This window comes from Ictidomys tridecemlineatus, chromosome 8, assembly GCF_052094955.1.
Source record: "Ictidomys tridecemlineatus isolate mIctTri1 chromosome 8, mIctTri1.hap1, whole genome shotgun sequence".
Classification (NCBI taxonomy): Eukaryota; Metazoa; Chordata; class Mammalia; order Rodentia; family Sciuridae; genus Ictidomys; species Ictidomys tridecemlineatus.
Window position 1 is genome coordinate 139816912 of NC_135484.1, and position 15607 is coordinate 139832518.

At 46.5% G+C, this 15607-nt stretch overlaps 1 long non-coding RNA gene across 2 annotated transcripts in view; it reads right to left on the reverse strand.

Annotated features, from left to right (window-relative positions):
- Positions 1 to 15607, reverse strand: part of LOC120889252 (uncharacterized) — a 56423-nt gene that overhangs the window by 23805 nt on the left and 17011 nt on the right. The window contains exons 3-5 of one of the 2 annotated variants that reach the window (XR_013425398.1): positions 14449 to 14547; positions 13414 to 13605; positions 12879 to 12997 (exon numbers count right to left, since the gene is read on the reverse strand). This is a non-coding gene — a long non-coding RNA (uncharacterized LOC120889252). The remainder of the gene's footprint in view (positions 1 to 12878; positions 12998 to 13413; positions 13606 to 14448; positions 14548 to 15607) is intronic. The other variant, XR_013425399.1, reaches the window with a different exon arrangement.

A 15607-nucleotide genomic window follows, 5' to 3' on the forward strand; every position in this document is an offset into this window, starting at 1 on the left:
CTATAAACATTCCTACTAATCAACATTTCTCATTGAAAGGATACTGGCTAATAAACATTTTCTTACAATGTTGTTAAAAATGCATGCTAGTGTTCAGGAATACCTTCTCTGATTTCCTTAAACTGGGCCATTTGAACATTTCTGGCCGCATTTGAACGAGAGTAATTGATTCTGTTGAAATGTTAGGGATAGCATTCCGCTCTCATCCACTAAGCCTTGGACTCGTGAATAAATTTTAACTTTGGAATTAATTGATGTCTTACACTATTAAGGTAGCTACTTATGTGGTACGCTCGAACATTTCACTTTGGAAACTGGGTGAAGATTTTAACTGATCTTCAAATCATTCAGCAATGCACGATTTACTATTCCAATAAGATGGCAAAAGCTGTTGTCCAAGCAGCAAAGAGTTTCATTTAATTTTAAGCAGTCCTTTTTGAAGTGTCAATCTCCATTGGTGCAAGCTTACCCTCAGGCCCCTACTCACTGCCTTCCCCCAAAATTCCTTAGGCAAATGTTTCAACCGCCTATTCCAATTTTAATCAGCCCATTATGGGTACACGATAAGTGTGTGATTAGCATATGGTGAGGGATATGATTACAAATGATTCTTCACAGAACATTTTAAATTGCATCTGTCATAAAAATGGATTCCTTATGGAACCAGTCCAAAGGAAAACAGTGCTTTCTGCTCTGGGCCTCTAATAGCACCTGCTTCAGTGCTTGGATATGCAAATCTGAATCTAGAATAGCATTCACCTACCCCTGTCAAGACCTATGGATATCCCCGTGGAGATGGATGCTCATGGGCTAATCCTAGATCCATGCCAGCCATGGACCATTCTAGTTTTTTTTGGTAGATGGTCCGTGGCTGAGTTTAGTCTCTGTTGTTTTTGTTGACACACAGAACGTGTATTAGTCCTATTATGAGTCTGTGAGAGATTGCATATTACACCTCCTATTTAAAACAATCATTGGAACAAACAAAATTCCTCTGATCATAACATACAGAAGTTCAAATTTCCTGTGACCCCCATGGAACTTTTTTAGTGAATGCACATTAATGACACCCAAAGGACACCTGATAAAATAGGCCAGAGAGAGAGGGTGACACGATTTAGTTCTCCTCCCTAATCCATCATTGTTCCCAACTGGCCACCATTCTTTTCACCCTGAATTTTTGATAACAGGTGCCTACAGGTCATTGGTTGGCTTTTAGCAAAGTTTTCTTTGGCTAATTAGAAACTTAGCAGGTGAGCTCCTTCCTATTCTTCTTCCTCTTCTGGGAAGAGGAAGAAAGATGCTGAAGATAAAAGGTACAAGCCTAATTTAGCTTAGTGGCACCCTGTGTCCCTGTGTTAGATGAAGTCTGTCCGAGGTGGGAGAAGGGGCCCTGGATCAGCTGCTCTCTTAAAAATGGGAAAGAAATGCCTAGGTTCTCTACTGGGAAGGGTGGGGTGGTCCCTTCCAGCAAGGGTGGGGCCCATAATCCTTTTGTTTATTTACTTACTTTGGTACCAGGGATTGAGCCCAGGAGTGTCTAACCACTGAGCCACATGCCCAGCACTTTTTATTTTATATTTTCTTCAGAGACGGGGTCTCGCTAAATTGCTTCGGGCCTCTCTAAATTGCTGAGGCTGGCTTTGAACTCATCATCCTCCTGCCTCAGCCTCCTGAGCCACTGGGATTAGAGGTGTGCCCTACCGTACCCCGTGGTTCTCAGTTTCCTCACCCCTCCTGTTCAGCAGGGCCAGCTGTATCCATGTAAACCTGGACTGGTCATTGCTCTCTATCAGTAAAATTAGATGTCAAAGTCTCCGTGGTGGTGGACACACTGACTGTCCCCTGCTACACAAACATTGATTGCATAATGAAAAAAGCAAAGTATTTTGGGAGACCAGCGGACCTCTGAAGGTGTCCATCATGAAGAAAAAACACACCTGCCTTTCTTTTTATCCTTTCTGTTATTGCAGAGCTATCGGCAGACAAAGACTGACTTAATCCCAGGATTTCCTCGTGGGAAACAAAGTCCTTTAACCTCTCTGAGCCTCACATGCATCCCAGGGAAGGGGAGGCAGGTCACACCTACCCTGCCCACGACGGGTGGGTTGTGAGCATCAAATCAGACGTGAATGAGCGTGGACAGGAACAGCGGGACAAGCTGTCATCCCCACCCAGTGTCAGTCAGTGTCACTTAGGCCTCAGAGGGACACCCGGCGCCCGATGCCATTTTAGCCAATTAGAAAAGACCTTCTGTGGGGGCGGGGCAAAGCGGCAGGATTCCAGGGTGGAGCTTCAAGATTCCTTCATTTGGGATCTGCCCACACCAGAGCCAGCCAGATACCAAGCACAGGGCAGCCCCCTGCCCACCCTCGCTCTCCCCCCCCCCCCGTTTGCCCCACTGAGAGCATCAGGACCCCAGACCTTCCCCATCCCCTGCCCTGCCCTCTCCTCTGATTGGTCTACACTGAGAGCTAAGAGATCAATCTGGTCCCTGCCCTCACGTGGGCTTAGGACAAGTGGTCCTCTATTGAGAGGGGACCCCAATAGGAAGGAAGAAAGGATTTCAGAGCCTCCTACAAATCCCCAAAGCAGACCTGGGAAATGCGCCCCCACCCCCTTCCTTCCATGGCCCCCATCTGGCCATTGCCCCAGCTTCTCTGTCTTCGAAGGAATGCAGCCTGGACTCTGTGAACCATCTACCAGTGAAGGACGCCTGATTTTCAGGTGCGCTGACTGCTGTTTTAACCTCCAGCGGCCCTGGAGAGCCAAAGCCAGGGCCTCAGGGCCATGAGGAGGTGGAGCACATGTCAGTCTTTGCTGCTGCTTAGCCAAGAACAGGTCCTAAGAAGTAAGGGCATCCTCTCCCCCGTCCACCTTTTGTTTGAGGGCCAGACAGTTGGCCCTTCCTATCTGTGGGTTCCACATCCATGGATTCAACCAACTGTGGATCAAAAATATTCAGGAAAAAAGCTTACATCTGAGCTGAACATGTACAGATTATTTTTCTTTTTTTTTTTTTTTTTTGGTACTGGGGATTGAATCCAGGGGTGCGCTACCACTGAAGCACATCCCCAGCCCTTTTTATTTATTTATTTTTTTGAGACAGGGTCTCACTAAGTTATCTAGGGCCTTGCTAAATTGCTGAGGCTGGCCTCTAACTTGGGATCCTCCTGTCTCAGCCTCCCAAACTGTGCGAGAAAACAGGCATGAGCTACCATGCCTGGCCAGACTTTATTTTTTTTTTTTTAACCTTGTCATTTATTTCCTAAACAAACAAGGTAACAATTATTCACATAGTACTTGTTCTAGGTATTGCAAGTTATCTAGAAAGGATTTGAAGTATAAGGAAAGGTGATGTGGGTTATACACAGATGCTATGCTATTTTGTATAAGGCACTTGAGCTATTATACTATTTTGTATAATCCACTTTTTGTGGATTTGAGTTATCTGCTGGGGTCCGGAAAACAGTCTTTTGTAGACACCAAGGGAAGGCCGTAGAAGATAGAATTCAGATTTGTACACCTCACTGTAAAATGCCGATGAGTCCCCGTTGGCCAAGGAGGGTATTCACTGATTGAGATAAAGAATAGACCCAAATCTCTGAAGTATCGGCCCTCAGAAGGACGAGAGCTTGGCACGGAGAGCTACGACACACAGTGTGTGTCTCTGCCCAGGAGCGCGCAGAGTCTCACACGCAGACAGCAGAAGCAAAACGTGTTTCTCCCATACGGCATGTTGTTGAGGCCTTGCTCTTAATGGTATAAACCTTTGTAAATCCTCTAGATTGAAAGATGAATTGAGGGAAGCTGGTGTGTATAGCAGGAGGCATTTCAGGATGCCTGAGGATAATGTGACAAGCCCGGAGACTCAGGAGCAGAGGAACCGCACGGAGGGTCCTGCCAGAAGGGGCAGGTGCAACTGCTGCTGAAGACTGTCCCTCAGATGGTCCTCTCTGAGAATCACTAAGCCGGGCAGCTGCCCAGCCCAAGCCCACCTCGGGGCATCTGTCTTCACTCCCCCCCGGGACCTGCGGATGCCAACGGGGCCCCGCTGAGACGGAACTTGGCTCATGGTTGTGTTCCCAGCGCCTGACCCCAAGCAGGCACCCACATCCACTGTGTGAACAAGTAAATTAACTAATGCGTCTGCACAAAAGAGCCCCCTGAGAGAGCTGCGATCGCAGGATAACGAGAGGCATCCTCGGCCGCTTTTACAAATGTGTCTTACTTCTGTCACGTACCTGGGTCCTACTGTGTCCGAGCTGGGGGGAATCTCAGGTATCAGGTAGTCTGACCAGTGTGGTCAATTCCACGGAGCACCACCTTCACTACGTATCCAAATAGGACCTTAGCAACCTGAAAGGAAATCACCTCCATGGGGATCATCTCCAAGGACTCCCAGAATCCAGCTAGACATGATGGTCCCTCTTAGGAGACCTTTTCAGATCCTGACGTTGTAAGAGCCTATTTTGTCATAAATTCTAGAAGTCTCGGGGGTGTCTTCATGGAAGGGAGACAGATCAACTTAGATTTTTTTTTTTTTTATTGTATTTGTTTTAGGTTGTAGCGTTATAGGTAGCGACATGTCATTGTTTCAAACTTCCCAACATTTACAAGGAGATGTTACATGCAAGACCCCCCAACAGGTCCTGCAGCACTACAGGGATCTCCCGGTAGACTCAGTTTCCCTGCCACCAGAGACTCTCAATTGCCTGAGCAACCAGACAACTAGGTACAGACGACCCTGATGCAGGTTGGACCACGGCACCCACAGCACTCGGGGAACACGGCTCAGAGAGAAGAGGACGTGGAAGGACTGGGCCCCGCAGGTTGGGAGAGGAGAGATGTACCTAGGCCTCAAAGGTGGGCGGAAATTCAGCAGGTAGATGGGAGAAGGCAGAGAGGCATGTCGCATGAAGGGATCAGAACTAGGCAGAGCAAGGATGGGCAGGAAATTTTTATCACGCATGGACATTTGAGAGATGTGACCTCATTTTACACTCACAACAACCCAGTAAACTGGGTATCAGTGCTTCCATTTTTCAGAGAAGGAAACTGAATCTAGGGAAGATTAATAATGTGCCAAGCGAGGGTCAAGGTTATGTAACACACCTGGGGCAGAGCCAGGTTTAAAACCCTGCAGGAGCCGAACCACAGTAGCACACACCTATAATCCTAGTCACTTGGGAGGCCGAGGCAGGAGGATAGCATTTTGAGGCCAGCTTCGGCAGTGAGGGAGGTCCTAATCAACTTAGCAAGACCCTGTCTCAGTATAAAAAATAAAAAGGGCTGGGGATGTAGCTGAGGGGCACAGCACTCCTGGGTCTAATCCCCACTACCCAAAGTGATAGTAATAATAAAACCTGCATGACTGATTTCAACACCAGTGTTCTTTCTACTTACTGAGCTGAAGGGACATAGCAAGTCCTATAAGGGCACCAGCTCAGTATGGCAGGAACATGGGGTCAAGGGAGAAAAGATCACACAGGGAGAGGCTTGAGAGAACAGGAGACGGGGAAGAGAAAGAACAAGGAAGGACTTGGTTTCTGGTTGTTGTTGTCGTTTTTTTAATTTCTAGATGGACAAATACCTTTATTTCATTTATGGGGTGCTGCGCTAGGAACACAGGTGGAAGTATTAGCTTTGAAATTTTAAAAGGAACATCTTCCTCCCCAAACCGGATGAAAGAACAGAATGAGAAATCCCTCCTGTTTAGGGGAAAGAAGGGGATAGAAAGCAATGGGAGGTGGAGGGAGGGCTTTCTCCATCCACCCAGGGAAGAGGTCTGTTCCGGGGAGAGGGGGACAGGGTCAGCTCGGGCTTGGGCAGAGTGGAAAAGCTTCAGAGCAGCTGTCGTGGGAACCTGATAGGGAGCTAAAAATGGAGTCAGGGACGATGCCCTGGGGCTCCGGGAGAGTCCAGGGCAGGAACGCACAGGGGCTCCGGTTACCCCTGCGGGTGCTCAGCGGGATGCAGCAGTTGGGGATCAGGAGGAGAAGAAAGTGTGGTCCAAGGAGAGGCAGTGGGAGGTCAAAGGGGAAGAAGGGGGGTGCTTTTGGAGAACCCGGCCGAATCAGCTCACCAAGGAATCCAAACTTGAGCGGGAGGGAGGGGTGGAGACAGCCAGGATGGGCCCTAGATGCCAAAAACGAGAGGCTCCAGGATCCCAGGTGAAGGCAAAGAAGAGGCTTAGCAGGAATGAGCTGAGGGAGGCAAGGGCGGGGCCGGCCTCAGGGCCAGGAGACCCAGGGAGTGGCTGTGCCTGAGTGACAGAGATGCTCGGAACAGGGACGGTCCAGGGACTGGGGAGGTCAAGGAAGTGAGAGAGGAGGTGCAGAAGGCCCCCCCCCCCCAGATAGAAAAGAACAAGGAAACAGACTCCATAGGATTCTCCCGCGGAGAGGAAATCGGGAAGAAACCTGCACAGGGAGAGGGAGACAGGAGGGACAGCAGAAGGAGAAAGAGTAGCGACAGCATCATGGGTGTCGCGGGTGAAAGCGCCCAGGCCGAGATCTTCAGGTTTGGAAAGTGTCCTCTTTGACCTCGTGCCTTAAACAAAGCCAGTGGCCCTTCTAGCCTGTGTCCCGCACTCCCTCTACAGAAAGGGCCTCTGGGCATCTGACCCCTATGGACAGCAAAGGACCCACCCTGAGGCTGCATGGATCAGCAGCTCCTGATCCGGGACAGGTTCCACCACCCAGCCCCAGGCGTTCTCCCTCCAGAACAGGTGCGACTCCTCTCCCCTGGCCCTTGGAACACAGCTTTAGACTGAGGATGACCACCACCACCCCGTGCCAGGCCTGGCCTATTCAAGAGGGCATCTAATAATGGCTATCACTTAGCAGCGCTTGGTCCACGCCAGGCACGGGCTAGAGGGGGCCTTGGAGGTCATTCAACTCCATTCTGACTTCTCCTATAACATTTTCCCCCAAACTGTCCTGTGGCTGCTTAAATACCCGCAGAGCCGGAGAACTCACTCCCCACAGGACAGGCAGATGGCTCTGTTGGAAACCTCCCGTTCGTTCCCAAATCTCTGCTCTCTCCTTCACGGTCACGCAGGACCAGCGGCATTCCTTTCCTATCTGACAGGAGGAATCTGAAGACAACCATGGCGTCGCCACCACACGGCCTCCTTTTCAGGACAAGTGTCACCAGTCCTTCCTCTGGGCTCTCCTGCGACCCTTGCTGGGACTCCCTCACCATCCCGCCTGTTCTCCCTTGTCAAGGTCCCTCTTAAGGTGTGTGCCTCTGCCTCGGCACCAGAAGTTGAAAGTGCTTAGAGAATTGCTGCCTTGTGCCTGGCCCTTTCTAAGCCCTTTGTGGACATTAACTCATTTAATCCTTACAAGAATACCGTGTGCTGTTTGCACCTTTATTATTATCATTTTGCATATGAGGAAACCGAGGCAGGGTGGGAAATCCCCGGCCCAAGCGCACTCCCAGCAGCAGAGTTGGAAGTCAGGTGCCAGCCATCTGGACGAGCTCACAACCCCCGTGCCAGCTCTCACACTTGGCAGCCACTGGAATCACCTTAGGGAGTTCTGAAAAACTACCAAGCCTGCGATCCACCCCTCGAGATCCTGATTTTATTGTACCACACGCCATCTGGGCATCCAAACTTTTAAAAGATGTCCAAGGGGACCCTTAGGCAGAGCCAAGACTGACAACAAGTGTTCTCTGCTGTCCAACTACCACACACCCCTAGGGCAGTCTGGTCTGCGCAGGACAGAGTTAGACCAGAGGGGTGCGATGGAAATTTCCAAGTTTCCCCGGTAGAGGATAACACTGGGACAGGCTCAGACATGGGTGACAAGAGCCAGCCTCTCAGGAAGGCTTGGTAAATAGAACATCACTCAGGTGACACAAAATTCCGCCCCCCCCCCCAGGAGGCTAGCTTCAAGGACTTGCTCTGTAAGGACTTTCACTAGTCATAAAGCCCACCCTGGGCACAGGGCCATCATCTCCGCAAGTTAGCAGCTGCCTCCATGGTCGCCAACAGTGCAGCTTCCTGACCTTTCAAGAGCTCCAGGTGGACGGAGAAGGGAGGCCAGTCTCCCCCCACTTCCCTACTCTCCTCTGGATTGACTGGAGATTACTACAAGGAAGCCCCAGGTCTGCAGTGAGGACAGGGTCCCTCTGACTTCTAACTCCTAATTCTCCAGCCCCTTCCCCCAAAGGACTCTTGGGACACTTCCAATTGATCAGGTGTCTGGACTTGGACTCTCCTGCTCTTCACGTGCCTGTCCCTTCCCTGTGGCATCCAAGTTCAAGTTACTACTTTTAAATCATGAAGGTGTTTCATTGGTTGAAGAGAGACCCCACCCCCACCCCACTATGTCCTCTGATTGTTGCTGGAAACGGCTGTCCAGTTCCCTGAACTCGCTCTTCGTCTGGTGCCAGGGCGCAGGATGAGGACTGACATGGAGCTACTTTTCCTGCTTCCTCTGCCCAGAGACAGCTCTGAAAACCCCAGCCGGCCATAGCAACCTGAATGTGAATAAAAGGGAGACTCCCCCCTCCCCCCCACACCCTATTAATATTTAATGCAAACATCTGAATGCAAATTGACTTCACTTTTTATTCTCTTTCCTCCATACCCCTCTCTCATGTACAGTCTTTTCATCCAAGACAGCAGTGGTCCTTCATCCGCTCCAAACGGGAGCGAGGGTCCAAGCGGCACGTGGTTGGAGCAGATCCTACAGTTTCCAAACTCTGTGTTTCCAGGACTTTTCCAAATGAGAGTCTATATCAGAGGCATTTATACTGTACAGAGGGTCACAGTGCCTTGCTCAACTTGCGGGAGAAAATTTGCCAACAGGGATGGAATATTATTAGCCTGGAAGCCCCTGAAAAATGATCTACTCCTCAAGCTACAAACCCTCTTTTTCTACAGCTAAGGAAAAAGCAGACTGATGGTTCAACCGGCCGCTCTGTTCCCATTTCTCCACAGTCTACGAACCTGGCTACTTCCTGGTTTATGTTGCAAGATTGAGGTGCAGAGGTTGAAGGGGGTGGTTAAATTTTAAAATGGGATCGAGCGAGGCAAAAGTGGTTAGAAAAAATAGTCCCTTAGTTGGGATGGCAAAGGATTAAAGAAAGCATCTGAGGAATAAGAAAATTGAACAGATCTGGGGAATTTATGGAGTTGTTTAAGTTTCTGCTGAGAAAGGGGGGCTAGTACAGAGTCTGCGCACTGTAAGGATATTGTAAGTAGAAGTCCTGAGAGGTAGCTATAATTTTTGCAGGGAGTAATGACGATTCCAGCAAATGTCTATTTACTATTGGGTACATTTCAATTTTTGTCTGTGTTTACACACAAACATACAGCCAGTGAGAGCTGGTCCTCTCTCACGTGAGAGGTGTGTATTTGTATACACGATGCAAAGGACCAGGGCTGGAGAACAAGTCCATGAACAAGGGTTTCCTAAACCCTCCCAAGACATCTGCAAAGTCAAAGATGCTGTAATTCTTTGGAAACTGCATTCTAGATTTATAGGGAATATGTATGATCCAGAACAAAGGGATTTAAAAAAAAAAACTAGTGGTTAAACAATGAATCTAAGTTTACACAGTGAGTCAGGGGTACGGCCATGGACAGAACCACTTCCCCTCCACCAGACTCCCTGCTCCCCCTGGGCCACTCTGCCTGTGTCCGCCCGTTATGATGGCAGGAGTTCACAGGACACAGGGATGACCGGCCGAGGTGACCCTGGACTCTCGCTGGTGGGTTTTACTCCTCCCGCTGTCCAGTGACATCAGACTAGGGGAAGAAAGCAGAGCAGGTGAAGGAGAAAATGGGGCAGAGTTGCAGGGAGTTGGTCTCCGACTGTTGGATCTAGAAATTAATTGCAAAAACCTCAACTAGAAAGTATAATTAGTAGCGAAGCCTACTTAAAGCAAAAAGGAACTTAATTCATATTTTTTTTCATATTTTTTTATTTGTAGAGGAACACAATACATTTCATTTATTTTACATGGTGCTGAGGATCGAACCCAGTGCCTCACACGTGCGAGTTAAGTGCGCTACCCCTGAGCTAGGACCCCAGCCCCTTTATATTCTTGATACTTGTTTAATAGGAAGAAGGAGAGTAAAACTCAAAACACCTCGACTGTAACCACAGAAGATGCTGGAAAAGTAAGATGTATAATGGTATCGGGGACAAGGTGGCTGCTGTTTCCTTCCCTCTCCGAGAGCCAGGCTTGGCTAAAGTGGTACCTGACTCAAGGGTTGAGAGGCATGGAAACAACCAACAAATGCCATCTTGTGTGGTTGGCAGCTTGGTGCTATTGGAAGGCAGTGGAACTCTAAGAGGTGGCGGGAGGTGTTTAGGTCATTGAGAGGGTGATTGTGGGAATTCAGTCCCTTCCTGACTTTCCCTCTTCCCAGCCACCGTGAGGCAAGATTTGCTCTGCCACTCCCTCCCCATCCTGATGTGCTGCCTCACCACAGGTCCAAGAGCAACAGCGCCAATTAATCATGAACTGAAACCTCTAAAACAGGTGAACCCAAACAAACCTTTCCTCTTTATAAGTTGCTTATCTCAGGTATTTTGTCAGAGTACTGGAAAACTGACCAACACACCAGCCTTTGACAGGGGACTGTTTGTTCTACAGTGTCAGCTGAATCACAGTGGTGCACTCAATATTATTTGGAACTCTGCCTTATCAAAGACTTGCATATTTTGCCACAGGGTTGCTAGAAGGCTTCATGGAGAATTTTACCTTTCTCATGTGAAAACAGTGTGAGAGATACAAAAAGTAACAATCATGAAAATAACTGTCAAGAAGGAAGAAGGATGGGCATCCCATGCAGTTGGGAACACCTATTCAACATTGTGTATGTTAGGAATACTTACAGTATTTTTTAGGAAAAATGCAAGCAGTTCCTTTTTGGCTGAGAGAGGTCACAAGACAGTGGTATTTTCAATCAGAGGCACTTCTGAATATGGAGGAGGTGGGTGAGGAGTATAGTTTGCATATTTAGCAGCAGCAGATACAAAAGATTAAAAAGCAAACAAACAAGAATCTCACTGATTGAAATCTGCTCATGCTGCCTTCAGCTCCTTAGAGAGCTTGTGAGAACTAGGGGGATCTCAGGCCTCACCAGGACCTGGAGAATCAGGGTGCCGGTTTTGTCAGGATCCCCAGGGGATTCTTAGGCACATCAAAGTCAGAGAACTTTGAAAGGCTCTTTTCTACGTTATCAGCAAACACATTTAGCCCAAACCCACCACAGTGTATTGGAAAAGAAATTTCATACCCAACAAGAATATTGGGATGTTGGAGGAATAGTTAACAAGAGCCACTCCACCTTTTCCCATGTGATTTTTTGTTGTTGTTTTTGGTACCCGGGATTGAACCGAAGGATGCTTAGACCCCGAGACACATCCTGTCATGCGCTTTTTTATGGTGCACACAGTGCTCAATATTTCAACAACTTTGTGCTCGTTTTCATGAAAAATTCTATGTGAAGTTTGCCATTATTGCTTAAATGACGGGACTTGACTTTTGGCCCAGTTTTTCTTAACTATCCTGAGCATCTCTGCCTTGAATCTCTTCCCATACAGGACACATCTACACACGTTCGCAGATGTATCATCGCTAGGATTTGTGTTTGCCGCTTGTTCCTTTGTGGTCCCGTTTTGCATTTGTTAATGGAATCCACCCAAGAATATTTTTATGGTTGCTCCAAGGATGACCCATCCTGGCTCGGGGTGGCTTAGCTACAGGTCTCCTTCCTTATTTGGGTGGGTGGAGAGAACATGTCTAATTCTTCACTTTTATGAATACAGATTTGGTGAATATGATTGCACAAGGCCCTGATTTTACCTGGGACATATTATTTCCCTAAAGAAATAAGATATAATTCCCAACTTCAGGGATGTTTTGTGACTGTGTGGGAGACCAAGATGAGTCTGACCAATGGCTGTGGGGTCATGGCGGTCTTGCTGGGTGAGTGTCTGCAAAGTGGAACCTAAAAGGTCGAGTTAGCCTGGCATGGAGAGCGGAGGAAGGAGCCAGTGTCCAGCACACAGTGGGAGGGTGTGGAGAACATTCTAGAAATTTGGGGTGGTCAAAGCAATGAAGACACATGGCTAGAGAGAAAGGAGAGGGTTGTCTCAAGGCTTCCATAAACTAGGGTGTGTACAGAGGAGAAATTCCAGGTAGCTACTAAAAGTTCTGTTCACAGAGATTTTTATGATATTCAGTGAAACAACTCATTCAGTGAAACAATTTCTTGCATATCTGCTAAGCACGGTAGATATTCCTGATCATATGCCCTAATGACACTAGAAAATTTCTCTGGGTGAAAACAGTAATGACAGAGAAGAAAAAAAAAAAAACTTTATCCCTATAGATTCTCTATGCTCTCAAATCACAGAAAAAAGACGGAACGAAAATGCACTAAAATATTTATTGAAGATTTTCTTTAAAAGATGGGTTATATTCTTATTTTTCTTTGTATTTTTCTGTTATCTAGAGCACATTTTTATCCGTGTTTTATATTTTCCCTTTTTTAGGAATCGGATTATTTTAAAATTTTGGGCCGGACGCCGTGGCACACTCCTGAAATCTCAGCGGCTAGGAAGGCTGAGGCAGGAGGATCACAAGTTCAAAGCCAGCCTCAGCAATAAGCGAGACACTAAGCAACTCAGTGAAGTTGTCTGTCTCTAAATAAAATACAAAATAGGGCTGGGGATGGGGCTCAGTGGTCATGTGCCCCTGAGTTCAACCTCTGGTACCAAAAAAAAAAAAAAGAGGGCTTAAGATAATATTTCTTTTGTAAAGGAAGAAAGCACCCAATACAGTCAGGAAGCACTAATGCATATGTTGTTCAAATTTTTCATCATACCTTTTATTCACAGATAACCTACCAAACTACCTTCAAGATGGCCCCAGCCCGTATCTGTAGTTCCAGCTACTTGGGAGGCTGAGGCAGGAGGATGGCTTGAGTCCAGGAGTTTGAGGCCAGCCTCAGCAACACAGTGAGACCCTGTCTCAAGAAAAACAAAAATTAAAAGTCTAAAAAGAAAAAATAAAATAAAAAAATACAAAAGACCCAAAAAATGACAACGAAACAAGTTCTTCAGCCTTTCACAGTAGTCCTAAACCCCGGGCAGATTAAGCTCGACCACTGAATCACCTACACCTACTCCCCAGCCTCTGATGCCTATGCCTCACTCATCTGGCCTGCCCATGGCCCGAGCTGTCATTCACGTCAGACTTTGGTATCTGCTCCACAGGTTTCCGGAGTTTTCTACCCAATGCTGAGTGAGGAATCTTACTGGCTTCCACCCTCCGCCCCACCCTTGCCGCCCAGGTGCACGCTGTCGGGTTGATTGACAGGGCGCTCCTCACCCGGCTCCTGCTTCCTGGTCTCCCCAGCTGCTTCAGAAGTAAGGCACTCACCTCCACCCTTCCCGTAAGTCCCTGGTTTCTGTCTTGCTGTGCCTGGCCTTGCTGTATGCAAATGACAACTCCAAGCTGACATCATCCAGGACTCCACAGGATGTGGCAAGTTACCAAAGTGTGACATCCGTGGCTAACTGTGAGATTCTTTCAATTTCCAGCTCATAGCAACATCGTTTAAAGTGGGGGTCCCTTAGGGAGAGGTTTATTTTTAAAGATGACAAATAATATTCACATTGAAGAAAAACAGGCATTTAATAAAATCCAGGAGACAATCCTAATGTTTTTTTTTTTTTTAAGTGTGACAAAAAGCTACAAAAGCAACAAACATTATATCAAACAAGAAAATAGCAAAGTGGTTTCCTTCAAATATGAACGAGGGCAAAAATGTCTTCTTCACCAAAGTTATTCAATCTACTTGGGCAAGTTCTCACGAATGCGATAAGACAAGAAAACTTAAAAAGGAGTCTCACTATCGGAAGACTAATATGTTTACATATTAAAGTGACTACACCTAAAAAAGGGAAAGATTCTATCTTTAAAATCTATTATAAGAACTAGGACAATTTGATAAGGTAACTACATGCAATAAATTTATGAAATGCAAAGGTTCTCATTTATGTTAGTAATAGCCAGTTTAGCAATGAAATGGTGCTGAGCATGGCGATATACCCATTCAATCCCAGCGACTCAGAAGGCTGAGGCAGGAAGATCAAGAGTTCAAAGCCAGTCTGAGCAACATAGATAGACCCTGCCTCAAAATAAATAAATAAATAATTTAAAAGGGAAATTGAAAAATAAAGTCAAAAGACAATGAATAGTCTAAAAGGAAATATTATAATGATATGGCAGCTGGACAGCTATAAATCAATAACTTAAAGATACATTCCCCCCCCAAAAAAAATATGAAAAATAATAGGCCAGTCCCAGGAGAGGAAATATAAATGTTTAAGGTGTTCTCCCATTGCCAGCGATGGTGTGAGCTAGTCAATTTTGGAAAAGTCAAAAATCAATAAGTAATAAAATTGGGCATACCCCAGAACCTCACTGCAAGATATCCATTCTCTAGAAGTAAAAGCTTGGGTGTTTCTATGTACAGGATTCCAGCTGTAGCATTGTTCCTGGTAGTAAAACCTGGAAGCAAGTTGCAAGTCTGTCAATCGGGGGATGTCTGAATAAGTGATACCAAATTTTCACAGGTAGTGGTACGTACCTCTTAAACGAGTTCGGTCTCTATACTGATCTAGAAACTTGTCCATGCTATACTCGAAAGTGAAAAACATTCACAAATAAATGTACAGTAGCCCCCTCTAACCTCAGACCTCCAGCAGATACCTGAAACTGTAGATAGTGCCAAGCCCAGTATGGTCCACTGTTTTTTTTTTATTCCTATCCACAACCACACCTATGATAAAGCTTAATTTCTAAATCAGGCACAGTAAGAGATGAAAAATAGCAATAAGACAATTATAGCAACATACTGCAATGAAAGGTATGTGAATATAGTCACTCTCTTTTTCTCCCCCCAAATCATCTCCTTATACTGAGCTCACTCTTCTTCTCCCTGTGACGGTGTGAGATGATGCGATGCCCTCGTGGTAAGATGCACTGAAGGGAAAGTCACAGACATGGAGACGTAGCTTAGGCTACTGTGGACCTTCTGGTGACAGGCCAGGACAAGGATGCCTATTGACCATGGGTAACTGAAACCCAGAAGCAACGGCAGCTGTACGATGACTCCAGCTCTCTAAAGCAAAACCACCTGCTATGCAATTCATAAAATATGTCTATAAAATAAGAATACAGAAGGGTTCATGTGCAGTTCCGTGATTATGGGTTTGGGAGAGTGGGGAGAAACCAGGAGGCATAGGAGAGGTTGAAGTATTTTTTATTTGCTGTTCTTTGTTGTTTTGTTTCAATCTACCTGGGAGGCTTTTATAATTTGGGGAAAAATAATAAACATTATTTTCTTTAAAAAATAATTTCTAAAAAAATTATAGAATTATTACTTTTGAAAAAATATTTCTTCCAGGGATTGAACCCAGGGGTGCCTAACCACTGAGCCACAATAAATTAACTTATTTTTATTTTGAGACAGGGTCTCTCCAAGTTGCTTAGGACCTCGTTATGTTGCTGAGGGTGGCTTTCAACCTGCAGTTCTTCTGCCTCCGCCTCCTGAGCCACTGGGATTACA